The sequence below is a fragment of the Pseudophryne corroboree genome, chromosome 7 (assembly GCF_028390025.1).
Source record: "Pseudophryne corroboree isolate aPseCor3 chromosome 7, aPseCor3.hap2, whole genome shotgun sequence".
Classification (NCBI taxonomy): Eukaryota; Metazoa; Chordata; class Amphibia; order Anura; family Myobatrachidae; genus Pseudophryne; species Pseudophryne corroboree.
The window spans coordinates 247485600-247507382 of NC_086450.1; the positions used below are offsets into that span (position 1 = coordinate 247485600).

General features: G+C 46.7%; 1 protein-coding gene across 5 annotated transcripts in view; it reads left to right on the forward strand.

The window, feature by feature from the left end:
- KALRN (kalirin RhoGEF kinase) overlaps positions 1-21783 on the forward strand; it is a 1402249-nt gene that overhangs the window by 417908 nt on the left and 962558 nt on the right. The window lies entirely within an intron of this gene.

Below are 21783 nucleotides of genomic sequence, written 5' to 3' on the forward strand. Positions count from 1 at the left end.
GTATGTTTTTATTTAACACTGTCACGGCTATCAGTCCGCCATCCACAGTCCACGAATGGCGGGGACAGCCTCAGGCTTCGTCCCTGGCCCTTGGGTGCCTGGAGGGGGAGACTTCTTTATTTTAGGGGTCCCCACTGTCCCAGGGAACCCCGGCCAGGGTTGACTAGTTGGGGGGTTGTGATGCTGCTGCCGCAGGGACCATTATAAAAGTGTCCCCTGGCTGCGGCATCACCTCCCTGGCTAGTGGAGCCCGGTGCTGGTTTTGAAAATCTGGGGGACACTTACTACTTTTGTCCCCCGTATTTTTGGAACCAGGACCGGTTCAAGAGCCCAGTGCTGGTTGTTTAAATACAGGGAACCCCTAGTCAATTTATTGACGTATTTTTTCAACCAGGACCAGCTCAAATAACGGGGCTGGTTATGCTTTTGGGGGGACCTGCATGTTGTTTTTATTTTTAACTATTTATTGACTTTTACAGTCAGAAGCATGCACGGATCTCACTGATCTGTGCATGCTTCTGGCTAAATCGCCAGGCTGAACCTGGTCTATTATTCTGGTGATTTTTGGTAATGTTCTGTGTGCAAGTGTAAAAATCGCAACCTATTACATTTGCGGGTTTGAATGAAAAAACATCTGGATGCGATTTTTACCTTGCAATTTTTGGTATAGGCAAATAACATTCGATTTTGATCATAACCACACCCTATTACATCTGCGATTTCAAAAAAACATGCAATTTTGCGTAAATATTTCAAATTTCCCCAAAAATCGCACTCTATTACCTCTAGCCCCAAGAGATTTTCTGCAAGCAATGTAGTCTGTTTAGCTTACTTACTTCCAGTGTGGCTGTTACTTTTATGTTTGTTTTAAAGTTTGTGTAGTAGATCCTGCAAAATAAGTAAAAGTTGGTATTTTTCATTCATAGAGAAGAAGCAAAGATACAAATTCAAAAGTTGTACCATTACATTGTTCTTACATACAGTACATCACTAATTCTGTATAGATGTGAGTAGATGTGTTGTGTGTATTTTATAAGGAAACAGATCCCCATGGGAGGAAATGGATCATGTACTTTCCTTCTGATCCACTGCCAGTTATTCTTCAAAACATTAACTGCATTCTCCTTCTTCCACTAAAGTCAAATTCATGCAGAGTACCTCAGTGAGTCTGGGAAGTTTATGGTAATTCAATAGTCTCATTGAGTTCAAACATTTATCGAATTATCCAAATAAAGGATTTAAAAAAAAAAAACCACAACACAAATCCACATTGGATTTAGGAAACAAGTCTCTTAAGGCACGAAAACCTTGTGTGTTTAGTTTAAAAATTATACATATTTTTTCCACTTATTGTTTTTATACAGTATGATAAATCTTGATATGCTTTGAGACGCAGAGAAAAGGGGAAGTGAAAACAGACAGACAGTACGAATGGTGTAATAGTTACTGCCCCACAGCACTGAGATCATGGGTTCAATTACCACCATGGCCGTAAATGTGTGGAGTTTGTCTATTCTCCCCATGCTTGTGTGGGTTTCCTCCCACAATCCAAAATTATACTAGTAGGTTACAACTGGAGAACGCCTAGGTTAAAATTGTTGTAACACTGACCTCAAATCAGTGTCCTATGTTCACTGAAAGGTTTCTTTGCGCTTCTAACACGTGAAATAATATCGATCATATTCAGGTTACCACACACAGTGAAAAAATCGTCACCAAGCTGACCTTGTTCGAAATCCCTATGTTCCCATAGCAGTTTCTTTTAGATCAGGGTGTGAGGATACATGCTCTTATAGTCCACCTTTATATAGGAATAATAGAACAAATGTTACAAATGTATGTGCGCAACAAAATTGGCGTGCAGCTACAAGTGTGCAAATAAGAGGGGTATCCCACACATCAGACAAAAAAGAACATGTGAACAAAATATAAGCACACCAAGTCGCAGCGCTCACCAACTGCCATGATAGCCCACGTGCATGGTGAACATAGTGATAGGAAATGAAAACATTCACCCTTAATAGGATGATATTCCTCAATATAACATCAGAACCAATGGGGGATTCTTATGCCTCTCTTTAGAGATCCGTTTTTCTTCACATGAGAGGTATGGGCAGAACTGGTTAATCCTTTGCAGGACCTGAAAAGATAAAATACCTCTTTCCCCAATATGATGGGATGAAGTGAGAGGTAATTAAAGGCAACAGACCATAGTGTAGTATGTTTAAAAAACACGCACAGTTTTTAATACTACAGATTGAACTCACAAGAAGAATGATTTAAAACAGCATAACATGGAAAATTCCATCAAAGTACCAGTATGGTCAAGCTTGGAATCCAGTCTTGCAATAAACATTCTGGAACTAAGAGCCGTCTACAACAGTCTTTTCCAAGCGGCCCATCTTCTGCGAGATTGAGCCATTCAAGTGCAGTCGGACAATGTAACGATGGTGGCTTACATAGACCGACAGGGCGGAACGAAGAGCAGAGCTGCAATGTCACAGGAAACAAGAATCATCCTCTGGGCAGAAAAACATGCGCTGGCGCTGTCAGCTATCTTCATTCTGGGAGTAGACAACTGGGAAGCGGACTTCCTCAGCAGACACGATCTCCATCCAGGAGAGTGGGGTCTCTATCCAGAGGTGTTCATGGAGGTAACAGATCTTTGGGGTGTACCTCAAATAGACATGATGGCCTCTCGTCTCAACAAGAAGCTTCGGCGGTATTGTTCCAGGTCAAGGGACCCACAAGCCGTGGCGGTGGATTCCCTAGTTACTCCGTGGGTGTTACAGTCGGTGTACGTGTTTCCTCCACTTCCACTCATTCCAAGAGTTCAAAAACTCATAAGGAGAACAAGGCACTTCTCATTGCTCTGGACTGGCCAAGGAGGGCTTAGTACGCGGATCTACTGCTAGAAGGGCTGAGGCCTCTTCCTCTTCGGGAGGACCTGCTGCAGCCGTTTGCTTATCAAGACTTACAGTGGTTTGACGACATCGAAGTTGAACACCAGATATTAGCTCGGAAGGGCATTCCAAGCAAGGTTATTCCTACCCTGATACAGGCTAGGAAAGGAGTAACGTCTAAACATTACCATCGTATTTGGAAAAAAATTGTCTCTTGGTGTGAGTCCAAGAAATTTCCTTCGGTGGAGTTTCAACTTGGACGTTTTCGCCTCTTCCTGCAAGCAGGTGTGGATATGGGCCTAAGGTTGGGGTCCTTGAAGGTCCAGATTTCGGCCCTATCCATTTTTTCCAGAAACAGCTGGCTTCCCTCCCTGAGGTTCAGACTTTCCTGAGAAGGGTTTTGCACATCCAACCTCCTTTTGTGCCGCCTACGGCGCCCTGGGATCTTAACGTGGTGTTACAGTTCCTCCAATCAGATTTGTTCGAACATCTACCGGAGGTTGAGGTCAAATTTATCACGTGGAAGGCGGTCACTTTGTTGGCCTTAGCTTCTGCTAGACGTGTGTCGGAGTTGGGGGCTTTGTCTTGTAAGAGCCCCTAATTGATATTCCATGAAGATAGATCTGAGCTCCAGACACGTCAGCAGTTCCTTCCGAAGGTTGTGTCGGCATTTCATATCAACCAACCTATTGTGGTACCAGTTGCTTCTGATTCCTTAATTTCATCAAAGTCCTTGGATGTTGTAAGGGCTCTGAAAATCTATGTGAAGAGGACTGCTCGTCACAGAAAATTTGTCCTTTATAATCCCAAGAAACTTGGTTGTCCTGCTTCTAAGCAGACGATCTCTCGCTGGATCAGGTTCACTATCCAGCATGCGTATTTTACGGCAGGATTGCTCTATCCTACGTCTGTTAAGGCCCACTTTACTCGTAAGGTGGGGTCTTCCTGGGCGGCTGCCTGGGGTGTCTCGGATTTACAACTTTGCTGGGCGGCTACTTGGTCTGGGTCGAACACGGTTGCAAAATTCTACAAGTTCGAAACTTTGGCCGCTAAGGACCTGGTGTTTGGTCAATCAGTTCTGCGGGAGCCTCCGCGCTCTCCCTCCCGTTCTGGGAGCTTTGGTACATCCCCATGGTACTAATGTGGACTCCAGCATCCTCTAGGATATAAGAGAAAATGGGATTTTCTCATACGTCCTAGAGGATGCTGGGGACTCCGTAAGGACCATGGGGTATAGACGGGATCCGCAGGAGACATGGGCACACTATAAGACTTTAAATGGGTGTGAACTGGCTCTTCCCTCTATGCCCCTCCTCCAGACCTCGGTTAGATTCAGTGCCCAGGAGTGACTGGACACACACTAGGGGAGCTCTACTGAGTTTCTCTAAAAGACTCTATTGTTAGGTTTTTTATTTTCAGAGAGACCTGCTGGCTACAGGCTCTCTGCTTCGTGGGACTGAGGGGAGAGAAGTCAGACCTACTTCTGTGAGTTAAAGGCCCTGCTTATTAGGCTACTGGACACCATTAGCTCCAGAGGGTTCGATCACTTGGTGCGCCTAGCTGCTTGTTCCCGGAGCCGCGCCGTCACCCCCCTCACAGAAGCCAGAAGAAAGAAGCCGGGTGAGTATATAGAAGAACAGAAGACTTCAGTGATGGCAGAAGACTTCAGTAACAGAGGTACAGCGCAGCGGTCGCGCTGCGCTCCATGCTCCCACACACCAATGGCACTTACATGGTGCAGGGCGCTGGGGGGGAGCGCCCTGGGCAGCAAGTTACTGAGGGTCTTTCCGCTGGCAAGAGATGCATATTCGGTGCCCGGGCACCGTGTACGATACCCCCCCCAGTGTAAAGCAGCGGTCGCGCTGCGCGCCATTGCTCCCACACACCAACGGCTTTACAAGGGTGCAGGGCGCAGGGGGGGCGCCCTGGGCAGCAATTATATACCTCATTTGAGTGTGGCAAAACATGTATACAGTGCATAGGCACTGTATACGGACCCCCACCAGCATAAAAAGCTATATTAATAGCGGGGATTAAGCCTCCGAGAATGGGCGGGGCTTAGCCCTCACAACAGGATTCAGCGCCATTTTCTCCATGTCCCCGCCAAAGCAATGTATACAGTGCAAACGAGGGGGGGCACAGTGTTTTAGTGCTATATAGAGGGAAATATAGCACTATTTTAGATAATGGGCATGTAATCATTGTGTTGTGCATATATCTCTGTGTGTTCCCTGTCAGATATACCCACTATAGCTTTTAGTCCACATATGTCGACATACGTGAGTGCTCTGTCACAAACAGCTGTGGGGATCACTGTCGGCATCGCCGACGCCTGTTGGTACTTGATTCAGTAGATGCAGTATCAGCAGGTCGGTAGTTGTATGCTTGTCAAAAGTAAACACTGTGTGGGAGACACAGTAGTATGTGGGTGACCCTGTCGGCACCAAATGTTATTACTGGGTGTAAATTAACATGCTGTAACTAACTTATGCCTGTATATATAGTTATATGTATATGTATGGTACGGTTCCATGGGCCTATAGCTCGAGCACAGACATGGTAGTATTTGAGGGGGAGTATTATTAAAATTATATATGTATACTTCCCTCGGACCCCTCAGGGTTGCAAGAATGTTATTTTGCCTGGTTACTACTCCCTGCTGTCGACGAATACTAGGTTTTCTGTCGACCATAACGTTTCCTGGTAGATCCACAACTGGGGCATTCAGTACATGGTCATACACATTCAGAACACATTAATGTCACTAGGGACCCGACGGTTCTGGACAATCCTCTTATATGTATGTTATATATATATATATATATATATATATATATATAGGATATGTGTGTAATTGTGTATTACATTATTTATATTCATATTATGATTTATAATGAATGCTGAAGTAAAAGTATTCCTTCTCATGTGCTGGTCGCTCTGTTGATAAAGCTCTAGGTCGGCCGTGACGAGTTGGTCTCAGATCCTCTCAAGGAGTCCGAATGTTTATTCTTTTCCCGCCACGGATAGAATACTGTGAAAGTCAACTCCTGGTCGACACGGGCCCCTGTCACAAAGGATCGTACACAGGAAGCTAAGTGATATTTTATTTCTATGCTTTGGAGTTATTTGCATTACATGCACATGGGGGAATGTTTATATTCGGAAAGGCATCCGATAGAATTACACTAAAGAGAGAGGGGATGTTTCTTATGTTGGTTCTTCTCTATAACATTGCGGCAGGCTGCCGTGCGTATACAGGAGGTGTGGCCGGGGGAATGCTGAGGCTGACTCCGAGAGATACTGGAGTTTCTTCCTGGGACGGTGTACCGCTGTTTTGGGATGCCTCAGTTCAGTCAATCTCGGCGGATACTACTGGTAAATCTTACTTCGTGAGTTAGACTCCTTTACAACGGTTTGTAGCGCGGTAGCAGCATGGACAGATACCTTATCAGCGGAAATTGAGACCCTAGATAAGGATACCATTTTATTGACCCTAGGGCATATAAAAGATGCTGTCCTATATATGAGAGATGCTCAAAGAGACATTAGTCTACTGGGTTCTAGAATCAACGCTATGTCAATTTCTGCTAGACGAGTCCTATGGACCCGGCAATGGACAGGTGATGCCGACTCAAAGAGGCATATGGAGGTTTTACCTTACAAGGGTGAGGAATTGTTTGGAGAAGGTCTCTCGGACCTGGTCTCCACAGCTACAGCTGGTAAATCAAATTTTTTGCCTTATATTCCCTCACAGCCTAAGAAAGCGCCACATTATCAAATGCAGTCCTTTCGATCACAAATAAACAAGAAAGTACGAGGTGCGTCCTTTCTTGCCAGAGGTAAGGGCAGAGGAAAAAAGCTGCACAACACAGCTAGTTTCCAGGAACAGAAGTCCTCACCGGCCTCTACAAAATCCACCGCATGACGCTGGGGCTCCGCTACAGGAGTCCGCCCCAGTGGGGGCACGTCTTCGAGTTTTCAGCCACATCTGGGTTCATTCACAGGTGGATCCCTGGGCAATAGAAATTGTTTCCCAGGGTTACAAGCTGGAATTCGAAGAGGTGCCTCCTCGCCTTTTTTTCAAATCGGCCCTACCAGCCTCTCCCCCAGAAAGGGAGATAGTGTTAAATGCAATTCACAAACTGTATCTGCAACAGGTGGTGGTCAAGGTTCCCCTGCTTTAACAAGGGAGGGGATATTACTCAACCCTGTTTGTAGTCCCGAAACCGGACGGTTCGGTCAAACCCATTTTAAATTTAAAATCCCTGAACCTATACTTAAAAAGATTCAAGTTCAAGATGGAATCGCTAAGAGCGGTCATCGCCAGCCTGGAAGGGGGGGATTTTATGGTATCTCTGGACATAAAGGATGCATACCTTCATGCTCCCATATATCCACCTCATCAGGCGTACCTAAGATTTGCGGTACAGGATTGTCATTACCAATTTCAGACGTTGCCGTTTGGGCTTTCCACGGGCCCGAGGATTTTCACCAAGGTAATGGCGGAAATGATGGTGCTCCTGCGCAAGCAGGGTGTTACAATTATCCCGTACTTGGACGATCTCCTCATAAAAGCGAGATCACGAGAGCAGTTACTGAACAGCGTGTCACTTTCACTGAAGGTGTTACAGCAACACGGCTGGATTCTCAATATCCCGAAGTCTCAGTTGGTTCCTACGACTCGTCTGACTTTCTTGGGCATGATTCTGGATACAGACCAGAAAAGAGTTTATCTTCCGATAGAAAAAGCTCAGGAACTCATGACTCTGGTCAGGAACTTATTGAAGCCAAAACAGGTGTCAGTGCATCACTGCACTCGAGTCCTGGGAAAGATGGTGGCATCATACGAAGCCATTCCCTTCGGCAGGTTCCATGCGAGGACTGTCCAATGGGACCTACTGGACAAGTGGTCCGGGTCACATCTACAAATTCATCAGTTGATCACCCTGTCCCCCAGAGCCAGGATATCTCTCCTGTGGTGGCTGCAGAGTGCCCACCTTCTAGAAGGCCGCAGGTTCGGCATTCAGGACTTTATCCTGGTGACCACGGACGCGAGCCTCCGAGGTTGGGGAGCAGTCACGCAGTGAAGAAACTTCCAAGGTATTTGGTCAAGTCAAGAGACTTGTCTTCACATCAACATCCTGGAACTGAGGGCCATATACAACGCCCTACGTCAAGCGGAGACTTTACTTCGCGACAGACCAGTACTGATCCAGTCAGACAACATCACCGCAGTGGCTCATGTAAACCGCCAAGGCGGCACAAGGAGCAGAGTGGCAATGGCGGAAGCCGCCAGGATTCTTTGCTGGGCGGAAAATCATGTAAGCGCACTGTCAGCAGTGTTCATTCCGGGAGTGGACAACTGGGAAGCAGACTTCCTCAGCAGACACGACCTGCATCCAGGAGAGTGGGGACTTCATCAGGGAGTCTTCGCACAGATTGCAAGTCAGTGGGGACTGCCCCAAATAGACATGATGGCATCCCGCCTCAACAAAAAGCTACAGAGGTATTGCGCCAGATCAAGCTGTAGACGCCCTAGTGACACCGTGGGTGTTCCAGCCGGTCTATGTGTTTCCTCCTCTTCCTCTCATCCCAAGGGTGTTGAGAATAATAAGGAAAAGAGTAGTACAGACATTTCTCATTGTTCCAGATTGGCCACGAAGGACCTGGTATCCAGATCTGCTGGAAATGCTTACAGAAGATCCGTGGCCTCTTCCTCTACGACAGGACCTGTTGCAACAGGGGCCCTGTCTGTTCCAAGACTTACCGCGGCTGCGTTTGACGGCATGGCGGTTGAACGCAGGATTCTAGCGGAAAAGGGCATTCCGGATGAGGTCATTCCTACTCTGATAAATGCTAGGAAGGACGTAACAGCTAAACATTATCACCGTATATGGCGAAAATATGTTGCTTGGTGTGAGGCCAGGAATGCTCTTACGGAAGAATTCCATCTGGGCCGTTTCTTTTATCGTACAGGTTTTGGATACCTGCGCTCACCCTCTATTTGGTGTTTGTATGTGAGAAATGATGTATCTCTATGATCTGTAAATACCTTTATAAGTCACAATGCTTAGTATAACAGATGGTACAATAATTCATATATAATTGATGATATTGTGATTACACATAAATGCCCTTATAGTAACATGCATATTGTGTGAACATCCGATGTATAGGGAAATTAAACACAAGGTGAAATAAAATATGGTATTGCCGCTTGATGAATATCCTAAAAAAAAAGAAAGAAAAAAAAGAAAGTCTTGTGAGAAAAGGAGTGTCTTTGTTCCAGATATATAGGAGTCAGTCTTTATCTGAAGGGATTTCCTTTCCCCTCAGTGTGAGTCTAAACAGTGTGCCCAGAGGCGGTTCTTTTGTCAATAATTGATCGTAGGTGGAGGTCGTGTTCTGGGAGGCCGGCGTCCCGGCCTGCCAGGTGCAACTTACCCTCACGATGTGATGTTTAGTTCTCTTTGTTCACTCTGTGGTGAGTGATGATGTGGCCACTTGCGCTGTTTCCGCTGTATCCGTCCCCGGTGGTGTTCCTCAGCAGACAGGGCTGGAAGCCTTCCTGGCTCTGCTGCTAGGCTGCCGGGTCCCGCCGGAAGCCGCACTGAACAACCGGAAGTTGCGTTGCCACAACGCTCAGCTTCTTCCTATGTCCTGTGCGGTCTCAACGGCCGCTCCACTCGCCGGCCGGCGAGGAGTCTTGTGGATGTAGTTTGCCGTGATGTGCTGGCAAACTTGAGGTGTCTGCATGGATCTGCTTCCAACCGGTTTCGGCCGCAACTGGCCTTTTTCAAGGATTCAGAGTGCTGTCCCATGGGGTTCTTTTATTGGTCTTTCTGACCAATCGGATGCGGTGGGTGTGGTTCCAAATGGGTGATTGATGTTGTGGTGGGTGTGGTTCCAAATGGGTGATTGATATTTCCATGGAAATGCTTCACTTAGTGCATCTGTTCATTTCAAACAGTAGTGTGCCAGACTTTTTTACTTTTATGGTATGGTGTTTGACGACAACGTGTATGTCCCATATATAGATAGTGGTTTCTTGGTCATATGTATCAACATACATGAATAGTAGTTCTACGGTTAAGTAGAGATATAATTTTCTACAAACATATCACATTTGCATATGTATTCATGTCTATGTATAAGTGGGCCGTTTCTTTCACTTCCTGCAAACTGGAGTGTATATGGGCCTAAAATTAGGCTCCACTAAGGTTAAGATTTCGGCCTTATCCATTTTCTTTCAAAAAGAATTGGCTTTTCTCCCAGAAGTACAGACTTTTGTGAAGGGAGTGCTGCATATTCAGCCTCCTTTTGTACCTCCGGTGGCGCCTTGGGACCTTAACGTGGTGTTGAGTTTCCTTAAGTCGCACTGGTTTGAACCACTTAAAACGGCGGAGTTAAAATATCTCACTTGGAAAGTGTTCATGTAGTTAGCCTTGGCTTCGGCTAGGCGAGTGTCGGAATTGCGGCTTTATCTCATAAAAGCCCCTATCTAGTTTTCCATATGGATAGAGCGGAATTGCGGACCCGTCCTTAATTCTTGCCTAAGGTGGTGTCATCTTTTCATATGAACCAACCTATTGTGGTGCCTGTGGCTACGCGAGACTTGGAGGATTCCGAGTCCCTTGATGTAGTCAGGGCTTTGAAAATTTACGTGGCCAGAACGGCTAGAGTCAGAAAAACAGAAGCACTGTTTGTCCTATATGCGGCCAACAAGGTTGGCGCCCCTGCTTCAAAGCAGACTATTGCTCGCTGGATCTGTAACACGATTCAGCAGGCTCATTCTACGGCTGGATTGCCGTTACCTAAATCGGTTAAGGCCCATTCCACTAGGAAGGTGGGCTCTTCTTGGGCGGCTGCCCGAGGCGTCTCGGCTTTACAGCTTTGCCGAGCAGCTACCTGGTTGGGTTCAAACACTTTTGCGAAGTTCTATAAGTTTGATACCCTGGCTGATGAGGACCTCATGTTTGCTCAATCGGTGCTGCAGAGTCATCTGCACTCTCCCACCCGTTTGGGAGCTTTGGTATAATCCCCATGGTCCTTACGGAGTCCCCAGCATCATCTAGGACGTAAGAGAAAATAAGATTTCTCTAACGTCCTAGTGGATGCTGGGACTCCGTCAGGACCATGGGGAATAGCGGGCTCCGCAGGAGACAGGGCACATCTAAAAAAGCTTTTAGGTCACATGGTGCGTACTGGCTCCTCCCCCTATGACCCTCCTCCAAGCCTCAGTTAGGTTTTTGTGCCCGTCCGAGAGGGTGCAATCTAGGTGGCTCTCCTAAAGAGCTGTTTAGAAAAGTTTTTTTTAGGTTTCAATCTCAGTGATTCCTGCTGGCAACAGGATCACTGCATCGAGGGACTTAGGGGAGAGATTTCCAACTCACCTGCGTGCAGGATGGATTGGAGTCTTAGGCTACTGGACACTTAGCTCCAGAGGGAGTCGGAACACAGGTCAGCCTGGGGTTCGTCCCGGAGCCGCGCCGCCGATCCCCCTTACAGACGCTGAAGAGACGGCAGAACGGAGGTCCGGAAAGCAGGCGGCAGAAGACTCCTCAGTCTTCTTGAAGGTAGCGCACAGCACGGCAGCTGTGCGCCATTGTTGTCACACGGCTCACTGACTCAGTCACGGAGGGTGCAGGGCGCTGCTGGGGGCGCCCTGGGCAGCAATATAATTACCTTTAGTGGCAAAATAAATACATCACATATAGCCATTAAGGCTATATGTATGTATTTTAACCCAGGCCAGTTTCTTAAAAACCGGGGAAAAGCCCGCCGAAAAAGGGGCGGAGCTTATTCTCCTCAGCACTCAGCGCCATTTTCCTGCTCAGCTCCGCTGGTGAGGAAGGCTCCCAGGTCTCTCCCCTGCACTGCACTACAGAAACAGGGTAACAAAGAGAAGGGGGGCATAAATTGGCGATATTTATATATTAAGAGCGCATATATAGTAAACAACACCTTCTAGGGTTGTTTATATACATTTATAGCGCTTTTGGTGTGTGCTGGCAAACTCTCCCTCTGTCTCCCCAAAGGGCTAGGGGGTCCTGTCTTCGATTAGAGCATTCCCTGTGTGGCTGCTGTGTGTCGGTACGTGTGTGTCGACATGTATGAGGACGATGTTGGTGTGGAGGCAGAGCAATTGCCGATGATGGTAATGTCACCCCCTAGGGAGTCGACACCGGAATGGATGGCTTTAGTTATGGAATTACGTGATAATGTCAGCACATTACAAAAGTCAGTTGACGAAATAAGACGCCCGGCAAACCAGTTAGTACCGGTTCAGGCGTCTCAGACACCGTCAGGGGCTGTAAAACGTCCTTTACCTCAGTCAGTCGACACGGGTACCGACACAGATGAATCTAGTGTCGACGGTGAAGAAACAAACGTATTTTCCAATAGGGCCACACGTTATATGATCACGGCAATGAAGGAGGCTTTGCAGATCTCTGATACTGCTGGTACCTCAAAAAGGGGTATTATGTGGGGGGTGAAAAAACTACCTGTATTTTTTCCAGAATCAGAGGAATTGAATGACGTGTGTGATGAAGCGTGGGTTAACCCCGATAGAAAACTGCTAATTTCCAAGAAGTTATTGGCATTATACCCTTTCCCACCAGAGGTTAGGGCGCGCTGGGAAACACCCCCTAGGGTGGATAAGGCGCTCACACGTTTATCAAAGCAAGTGGCGTTGCCGTCTCCTGATACGGCCGCCCTCAAGGATCCAGCAGATAGGAGGCTGGAAACTACACTGAAGAGTATATACACACATACTGGGGTTATACTGCGACCGGCAATAGCCTCAGCCTGGATGTGCAGTGCTGGGGTAGTGTGGTTGGATTCTCTGACTGAAAATATTGATACCCTGGATAGGGACAGTATTTTATTGACTCTAGAGCAATTAAAGGATGCTTTCCTTTATATGCGAGATGCTCAGAGGGATGTTTGTACTCTAGCATCAAGAGTAAGCGTGATGTCCATATCTGCCAGAAGAAGTTTATGGACGCGACAGTGGTCAGGTGATGCGGATTCCAAGAGGCATATGGAAGTATTGCCATATAAAGGAGAGGAATTGTTTGGGGTCGGTCTTTCGGACCTGGTGGCCACGGCAACTGCCGGCAAATCCACTTTTTTACCACAGACCCCCTCCCAACAGAAAAAGACACCGTCTTTTCAGCCGCAGTCCTTTCGCTCCTATAAAAAGCGACCAAAAGGACAGTCTTATCTGCCGCGAGGCAGAGGAAAGGGTAAGAAAGGGCAGCAAGCAGCCCCTGCCCAGGAACAGAAGCCCGCCCCGGCTTCTACAAAGCCATCAGCATGACGCTGGGGCTTTACAAGCGGACTCAGGAACGGTGGGGGGTCGACTCAAGATTTTCAGCAATCAATGGGTTCACTCACAAGTGGACCCGTGGGTCCTGCAGATAGTATCTCAGGGTTACATGCTGGAGTTCGAAAGGTCTCCCCCTCGCCGGTTCCTAAAGTCTGCTTTACCAACGTCTCCCTCAGAAAGGACGTCGGTTTTGGAAGCCATTCACAAGCTGTATTCTCAGCAGGTGATAGTCAAGGTACCCCTCCTACAACAGGGAAAGGGGTATTATTCCACACTATTTGTGGTACCGAAACCGGACGGTTCGGTAAGGCCTATTCTAAATCTGAAATCCTTGAACCTGTACATAAAGAAATTCAAGTTCAAGATGGAGTCACTCAGAGCAGTGATAGCGAATCTGGAAGAAGGAGACTTCATGGTGTCCTTGGACATAAAAGATGCTTATCTACATGTCCCGATTTACCCCTCACACCAAGGGTATCTCAGGTTCGTGATACAAGACTGTCATTATCAGTTTCAAACGCTGCCGTTTGGGTTGTCCACGGCCCCTCGGGTCTTTACCAAGGTAATGACCGAAATGATGGTTCTTCTACGAAGAAAAGGCGTATTAATTATCCCTTACTTGGACGATCTCCTGATAAGGGCAAAGTCCAGAGAACAGCTGGAAGTCGGTGTAGCGCTAACACAAGTAGTGCTTCAGCAACACGGGTGGATTCTAAATCTTCCAAAATCTCAATTGACCCCGACAACACATCTGCTGTTCCTGGGCATGATTCTGGACACGGTTCAGAAAAAGGTATTTCTCCCGGAAGAGAAAGCAAGGGAGTTATCCGAACTTGTCAAGAACCTCCTAAAACCAGGAACTGTGTCAGTACATCAATGCACAAGAGTCCTGGGAAAGATGGTGGCTTCGTACGAAGCGATTCCATTCGGCAGATTCCATGCACGAACATTTCAGTGGGATCTGCTGGACAAATGGTCCGGATCGCATCTGCACATGCATCAGCGGATAACACTGTCACCGAGAACAAGGTTGTCTCTCCTGTGGTGGTTGCAGACTGCCCATCTGTTAGTGGGCCGCAGATTCGGCATACAGGACTGGGTCCTGGTGACTACGGATGCCAGCCTACGAGGTTGGGGAGCAGTCACAAAGGGAAGAAACTTCCAGGGCGTGTGGTCAAACCTGGAGACGTCTCTTCACATAAATATACTGGAGCTAAGAGCGATCTACAATGCTCTAAGCCTGGCAAAATCGCTGCTTCAGGGTCAGCCGGTGTTGATCCAGTCCGACAACATCACGGCAGTCGCCCACGTAAACCGACAAGGCGGCACGAGAAGCAGGAGTGCAATGGCAGAAGCTGCAAGGATTCTGCGCTGGGCGGAGAATCATGTCGTAGCACTGTCAGCAGTGTTCATCCCGGGAGTGGACAACTGGGAAGCAGATTTCCTCAGCAGACACGACCTTCACCCGGGAGAGTGGGGACTTCATCCAGAAGTTTTCCACATGATTGTGAACCGTTGGGAAAAACCAAAGGTGGACATGATGGCGTCTCGCCTCAACAAAAAATTGGACAGGTATTGCGCCAGGTCAAGAGACCCTCAGGCAATAGCTGTGGACGCTCTGGTAACACCGTGGGTGTACCAGTCAGTGTATGTGTTCCCTCCTCTGCCTCTCATACCAAAGGTACTGAGAATTATACGGAAAAGAGGAGTAAGAACAATACTGGTAGCTCCGGACTGGCCAAGAAGAACTTGGTATCCGGAACTTCAAGAGATGCTCACGGAGGATCCGTGGCCTCTACCTCTAAGAAGGGATCTGCTTCAGCAGGGACCTTGTATGTTCCAAGACTTACCGCGGCTGCGTTTGACGGCATGGCGGTTGAACGCCGGATTCTAAAAGAGAAGGGCATTCCTGAGGAAGTTATTCCTACTTTAATTAAAGCCAGGAAAGAAGTGACCGCACAACATTATCACCGCATTTGGAGAAAATATGTTGCGTGGTGTGAGGCCAAGAAGGCTCCAACGGAAGAATTTCAATTGGGTCGATTCTTACATTTCCTGCAAGCAGGATTGTCTATGGGCCTCAAATTGGGGTCCATTAAAGTTCAAATTTCGGCCTTATCAATTTTCTTCCAGAAGGAATTGGCGTCAGTGCCTGAAGTACAAACTTTTGTCAAAGGTGTACTACATATACAACCCCCAATAGTGCCTCCAGTGGCACCGTGGGATTTGAACGTGGTTCTAAATTTTCTCAAATCTCATTGGTTTGAGCCTTTAAAATCGGTAGATTTAAAATACCTTACATGAAAGGTAACCATGCTGTTGGCCCTGGCTTCAGCCAGGAGAGTTTCGGAGTTGGCAGCTTTGTCATACAAAAGCCCATATCTGATATTCCATTCGGACAGGGCAGAATTGAGGACACGTCCTCAATTTCTCCCTAAGGTGGTTTCGGCATTTCACTTGAACCAGCCTATTGTGGTGCCTGCGGCTACTAGCGACTTGGAGGACTCCAAGTTACTGGACGTTGTCAGAGCATTAAAAATATATATTTCAAGGACAGCTGGAGTCAGAAAATCTGACTCGTTGTTTACATTGTATGCACCCAACAAGTTGGGTGCTCCTGCGTCTAAACAGACGATTGCACGTTGGATATGTAGTACAATCCAACTTGCACATTCTGTGGCAGGCCTGCCACGGCCTAAATCTGTAAAGGCCCATTCCACAAGGAAAGTGGGCTCATCCTGGGCGGCTGCCCGAGGAGTCTCGGCATTACAACTTTGCCGAGCAGCTACGTGGTCAGGGGAGAACACGTTTGTAAAATTTTACAAATTTGATACTCTGGCTAAAGAGGACCTGGAGTTCTCTCATTCGGTGCTGCAGAGTCATCCGCACTCTCCCGCCCGTTTGGGAGCTTTGGTATAATCCCCATGGTCCTGACGGAGTCCCAGCATCCACTAGGACGTTAGAGAAAATAAGAATTTACTTACCGATAATTCTATTTCTCATAGTCCGTAGTGGATGCTGGGCGCCCATCCCAAGTGCGGATTGTCTGCAATGCTTGTACATAGTTATTGTTACAAAAAATCGGGTTATTACTGTTGTTGTGAGCCATCTGTTCAGAGGCTACTTCGTTTGTGTTATCATACTGTTAACTGGGTTCAGATCACAAGTTGTACGGTGTGATTGGTGTGGCTGGTATGAGTCTTACCCGGGATTCAAGATCCTTCCTTATTGTGTACGCTCGTCCGGGCACAGTACCTAACTGAGGCTTGGAGGAGGGTCATAGGGGGAGGAGCCAGTACGCACCATGTGACCTAAAAGCTTTTTTAGATGTGCCCTGTCTCCTGCGGAGCCCGCTATTCCCCATGGTCCTGACGGAGTCCCAGCATCCACTACGGACTATGAGAAATAGAATTATCGGTAAGTAAATTCTTATTTTTAAACCTACCGGTAAATCTTTTTCTCGTAGTCCGTAGAGGATGCTGGGCGCCCGTCCCAAGTGCGGACTACTTCTGCAAGACTTGTATATAGTTTTGCTTACATAAGGGTTATGTTATAGTTTTCATCGGTCTCCAACTGATGCTATGTTGTTTTTTCATACTGTTAACTGGTTAGTTTATCACAAGTTATACGGTGTGATTGGTGTGGCTGGTATGAATCTTGCCCTTGGATTAACAAAAATCCTTTCCTCGTACTGTCCGTCTCCTCTGGGCACAGTTTCTCTAACTGAGGTCTGGAGGAGGGGCATAGAGGGAGGAGCCAGTGCACACCCATACCTAAAGTCTTTCTTAAAGTGCCCATGTCTTCTGCGGAGCCCGTCTATCCCCATGGTCCTTACGGAGTACCCAGCATCCTCTACGGACTACGAGAAAAAGATTTACCGGTAGGTTTAAAATCTTATTATTAGCAGTTTTCTTTCCGGATGTGAACGACGGAGAAATAGATTCCTCTGCAGACGCGATCTCCATCCGGGAGAAATACAGTCGTCGTCGAGAAGTTTTCACTGAAGTGACAAGTCTTTGAGGAGTGCCTCAAGTGGACATGTTGGCGTCTCGCCTCAACGAGAGATTGCAGGGATATTGTTCCAGGTCAGGGGACACTCAAGCTATAGCAGTGGACATCCTCGGGACACCTTGGGTGTTTTCATTCGGTCTATGTGTCCCCTCCGTTTTCACTCTTCGGAAGGTGATAAACGTAAGAAGAACAAAGGTTCAGGCGATTCTCATTGTTCCGGTCTGACCAAGGAGGGCTTGGTATCCAGTTCCTCAAGATTTACTCATAGAAGATTAATGGTCTCTTCCGCTACGTGAGGAACTGTTACAGCAAGATCCAGGCGTGTATCAAGACTTACTGCGGGTGCGTTTGACGGCGTGGCGGTTTTACGCCATATCCTCGCCAGAAAGGGTATTCCCAGTGAAGTCATTTCCACACTTCTTCAGGCTAGAAAAGAAGTAACGGCAAAGCCTTACCACCGTGTTTGGAGACCATATGTGTCTTGGTGTGAATCCAAGAAGGCTACTACAGAAGATTTTCAGCTGGGTCGTTCTTCTCCATTCTTGCAAGCAGGTGTGGGTGCAAGCCTAAAGTTGGGCTCCATTTAAGTGCGGTTTTGGCCTTATAAAGTTTGTTTCAAGAAAGAATTGGCAACCTTTCCGGAAGTTCGGACCTTTGTGAAAGGAGTACTGCACATCCAACCTCCATTTGTGCCCCTGTTGGCACCGTGGGACCTTGAAGTGGTGTTGCTTTTTCTTGTGTCACACTGTTTGGAACCTTTGTGGAAGGTTGTGTTAAAAATTTCTCTTTTGGAAAGTGGTCATGCTATTGGCTTTGGCGTCCGCAAGGCGGGTGTCCGAAGTAGCGGCTTTGTCTCACAAGAGCCCTGTTTGATCTTCCATGTGGATAGAGAGGAATTGAGAACTCGGATAATGTGGTTTCTGGGTTTCGCAGAAACCAGCATATTTTGATGCCGGTGGTTACTTAGGCATTAGCTGATTCAAGGTCTCTCGATGTAATCAGGGCTTGGAATATTTAGGTCACTAATTTGGCTCAGATTGGGGAAACAGAGGCTCTGTTTGTCTGGTATGCTCCCAGCATGATTGGAGCGCCTGCGTCTATGCAGTCTGTTACACGCTGGATCTGTGATACGATTTGGCGTGCTCGTTCTACGGCTGGATTGCCGTTACCGAAGTCGGTGGAGACCCATTCTACTAGGAGGATGGGTTCTTCTTGGGCTGACGCCCGAGGAGTCTCGGCGGTTCATTTTGGCTGATGGGGACCTTTTGTTTGCTTAATCGGTGCTGCAGAGTCGTCCGCACTCTCCCGCCTGGTCTGGAGCTTTGGTATAAACCCCATGGTCCTTACGGAGTCCCCAGGATCCTCTAGGACGTATGAGAAAATAGGATTTTAATACCTACCTGTAAATCCTTTTCTCTTAGTCCGTAGAGGATGCTGGGCGCCCTTTCCCGTGCGTACTGTGTCTGCAGTTATTGGTTATGGTTACACTGTTGTGGTGTTTCTTTTCTGTCAGGCTGTTGCTGACATTGTTCATATCATGGCATGCGGTGTCTTATTATTGGTTGTGTGGACACACAGGTTGTGTTACATATTCTCTCAGCATGTGGCTGTATATTTTTTCATGCCGTTGGCTGGTTTTCTATTGAATGCCACGTTTTGCGGTATATTCGTGGTGTGAGCTGGTATGACACTCACTGTGTTTAAACAATAAATTCTTTCCTCGAAATATCCGTCTCCCTGGGCACAGTTTTCTAACTGAGGTCTGGAGGAGGGGCATAGAGGGAGGAGCCAGTTCACACTAATTCAAAGTCTTATAGTGTGCCCATGTCTCCTGCGGATCCCGTCTATACCCCATGGTCCTTATGGAGTCCCCAGCATCCTCTACGGACTAAGAGAAAAGGATTTACCGGTAGGTATTAAAATCGTATTTTAATTACCTACCAGTAAATCCTTTTCTCGTAGTCCGTAGAGGATGCTGGGCACCCGCCCAGCGCTTCGTGATCCTGCAGTGGTTACTTTGTTCAGTACTGCTTAGTTCTTGGTTAAGTACTGTTTTGTTACTTGGTTAAGTAATCTTGTTTTGCCGTTGCTGAGTTTTCAAGCTGGTTAGCTTGGTTTGCCTTGTATTTGTGAGCTGGTGTGAATCTCGCCACTATCTGTGTAAATTTCTTTTATCGAAGTTGTCCGTCTCCTCGGGCACATTTGCTAGACTGAGTCTGGTATGGGGGGCATAGAGGGAGGAGCCAGCCAACACTCTCAAACTCTTAAAGTGCTAGTGGCTCCTAGTGGACCCGTCTATATCCCATGGTACTAATGTGGACCCCAGCATCCTCTACGGACTACGAGAGAAGGATTTACCGGTAGGTAATTAAAATCCTAGGTTTTCATACTTTACCATCCACGTAGACTATGATTGGGAATATTAACCTGTGCCGAGCGCAGCGAGGCATCTTGTCCACAGCATGGCGAGCCATGCAAGGGGACACGGTACACTAATTAGGGTTCCTGGTCATGTTATGGAGAAAATAACACCAAAAGCAGTGCAAAAATCCATGTCGACCATTTTTATGTGTCAACCTTTTGTCCATGTTGATCATGTCAATGTCGACCAATAGTGGTCAACCTAATGACTGTCGACCTTAACGTTGTCGAACATTCATACCGGAACCTCCTGTTATACCCTTTTCAAACATGAAGCTAAATCCCCTTTTTTTTGCACATGAACGCGAAACCACCCCTAGATTCCTGACCAAGGTTATGGAGCGGAGACCCAGATATTTGCCAGCTTGCTAGACCTCTTTTACATGTCTGAAAGCGACATTAGTGACTCCTGGAGAGAGTTGCCCCCATTAATAGACACCTGAGGCGTGATGTAATAGCGTCCAAGTTTGCCAGAGGTGTGGGATGTCGGCCGAACGATTTTTAAAGTGGCAGTCATTTACAATGCATGTTTTTTCCTTGTAAATGACTCCTGCTTTTAAAAAAAAGTCTGAGTTTGTCCAGCATCCCACACCTATGGCAAAACTCTGACACTATTACATCCAGCTACTGAGGAGAGTTGCCCCCTTGAGTACTCTAAATATTGCTCCCCATCAGTGCTGGATTATGGCTTGTGGGGGCCCTGGGCAACCAAGTTGTGGTGGCCCCCCATTAATAACATTGCTGTGAAACCACACACACACACACACACACACACACACACACACACACACACTAGTTAGAGGTGTATTGGAGGAGTGGGTGACAAGGATGCACACACAGCACACACCACACTTTCCAATAGAAACGGATCAGGGATCCGCCGGGTAAGCGCGCTGAATCCCCTTCATGCTTCATCTTCACAGTGGCTGTGGACGGCTCTGGGACAGTGTTTCGTGGGATTTGACTTCCCGCGAGATTGACCTGGGCATTGTGAGGAATAGGGGGGTAGAACGGAGACACAGCTAATGTGTGTTGGCCCCAGGACATCCGCCCCTGTCTCCCCTCTTATAATCCAGCCCTGCTCCCCATGTTTCTTGCCTAAGATTTGATTAACATTGACATTTGCCGCAAGGTGACTTAAAAGTTGTTTTGATATTAAATTCTAATATTTAGTTTAGCCCCAGCTGCCCCTCGTGCTGAATGCTCTGTAATTCACTCCCCTCTTCCAGCGGTTTTCAGTATTGCACTTTATTTCAATATTCATGTTTTCATGTCAATAGAATTTTCTTATCGAGAAATGTTCTGCTAGATGTATCTGTCACAGTGTTCACACTGTCTGGCTTTTCTCCCTGAGGAGATTTTAATAATAATTCAGCAGTGTATCCTAGTCGATCTCTGCTATGGAGCTTTGTCCATGCTCTGCAAATCTTTTCTTATGGAGATGGCGCTTAACGTTGTAATGACCCCATCTACGATTTCTGAGTGCCTCAGCCATCTGAGGGCCATTGAGGTCACTACAGGAGAGACATTACTACTTGTATTTCTTGGCTCTATGATCTTCTCATCCTTCGAGACACAGGAATATGCATGTCACACTGGCTGTTCAACTGAACTGTTTATAGAGACAAAATATTCCTTCCTCTCCTTCAATGGCTTTCATTTATCAGACCAGGAAATATGACTTTTATGTAAGACATTCGGATGCTGTGTGATATAATTGGTATTTAAATAAAGTAAAAATTAAAAATGGGAGATATGTAGGGAGATACTATTGATTAATCATTTTAATTTTGAATTAATGGTATGCGTGACATACTGTAGGTAGGCGACACTAACATACAGAACTAAGGAACTAGGAACAAATGTGAATGATTGAATACTCTGTGTAAAGTGCTGTGTAATATGTTGGCACTATATAAATCACTGCAAGTAAATAGATGCCACACTTTTGTATGGTGTTTTGTTCATTTTATCAAAAGCGACAGATGTATAACATTTTGTGCCTAGTCTAATAATTACACATTTTGCTATTTATTAGTCACTGCACAAATCAGTAGATATGTTGGATCAATATAGTAGGCTAAATAATGAGGAAAATTATAGAGCTGAGTTTAA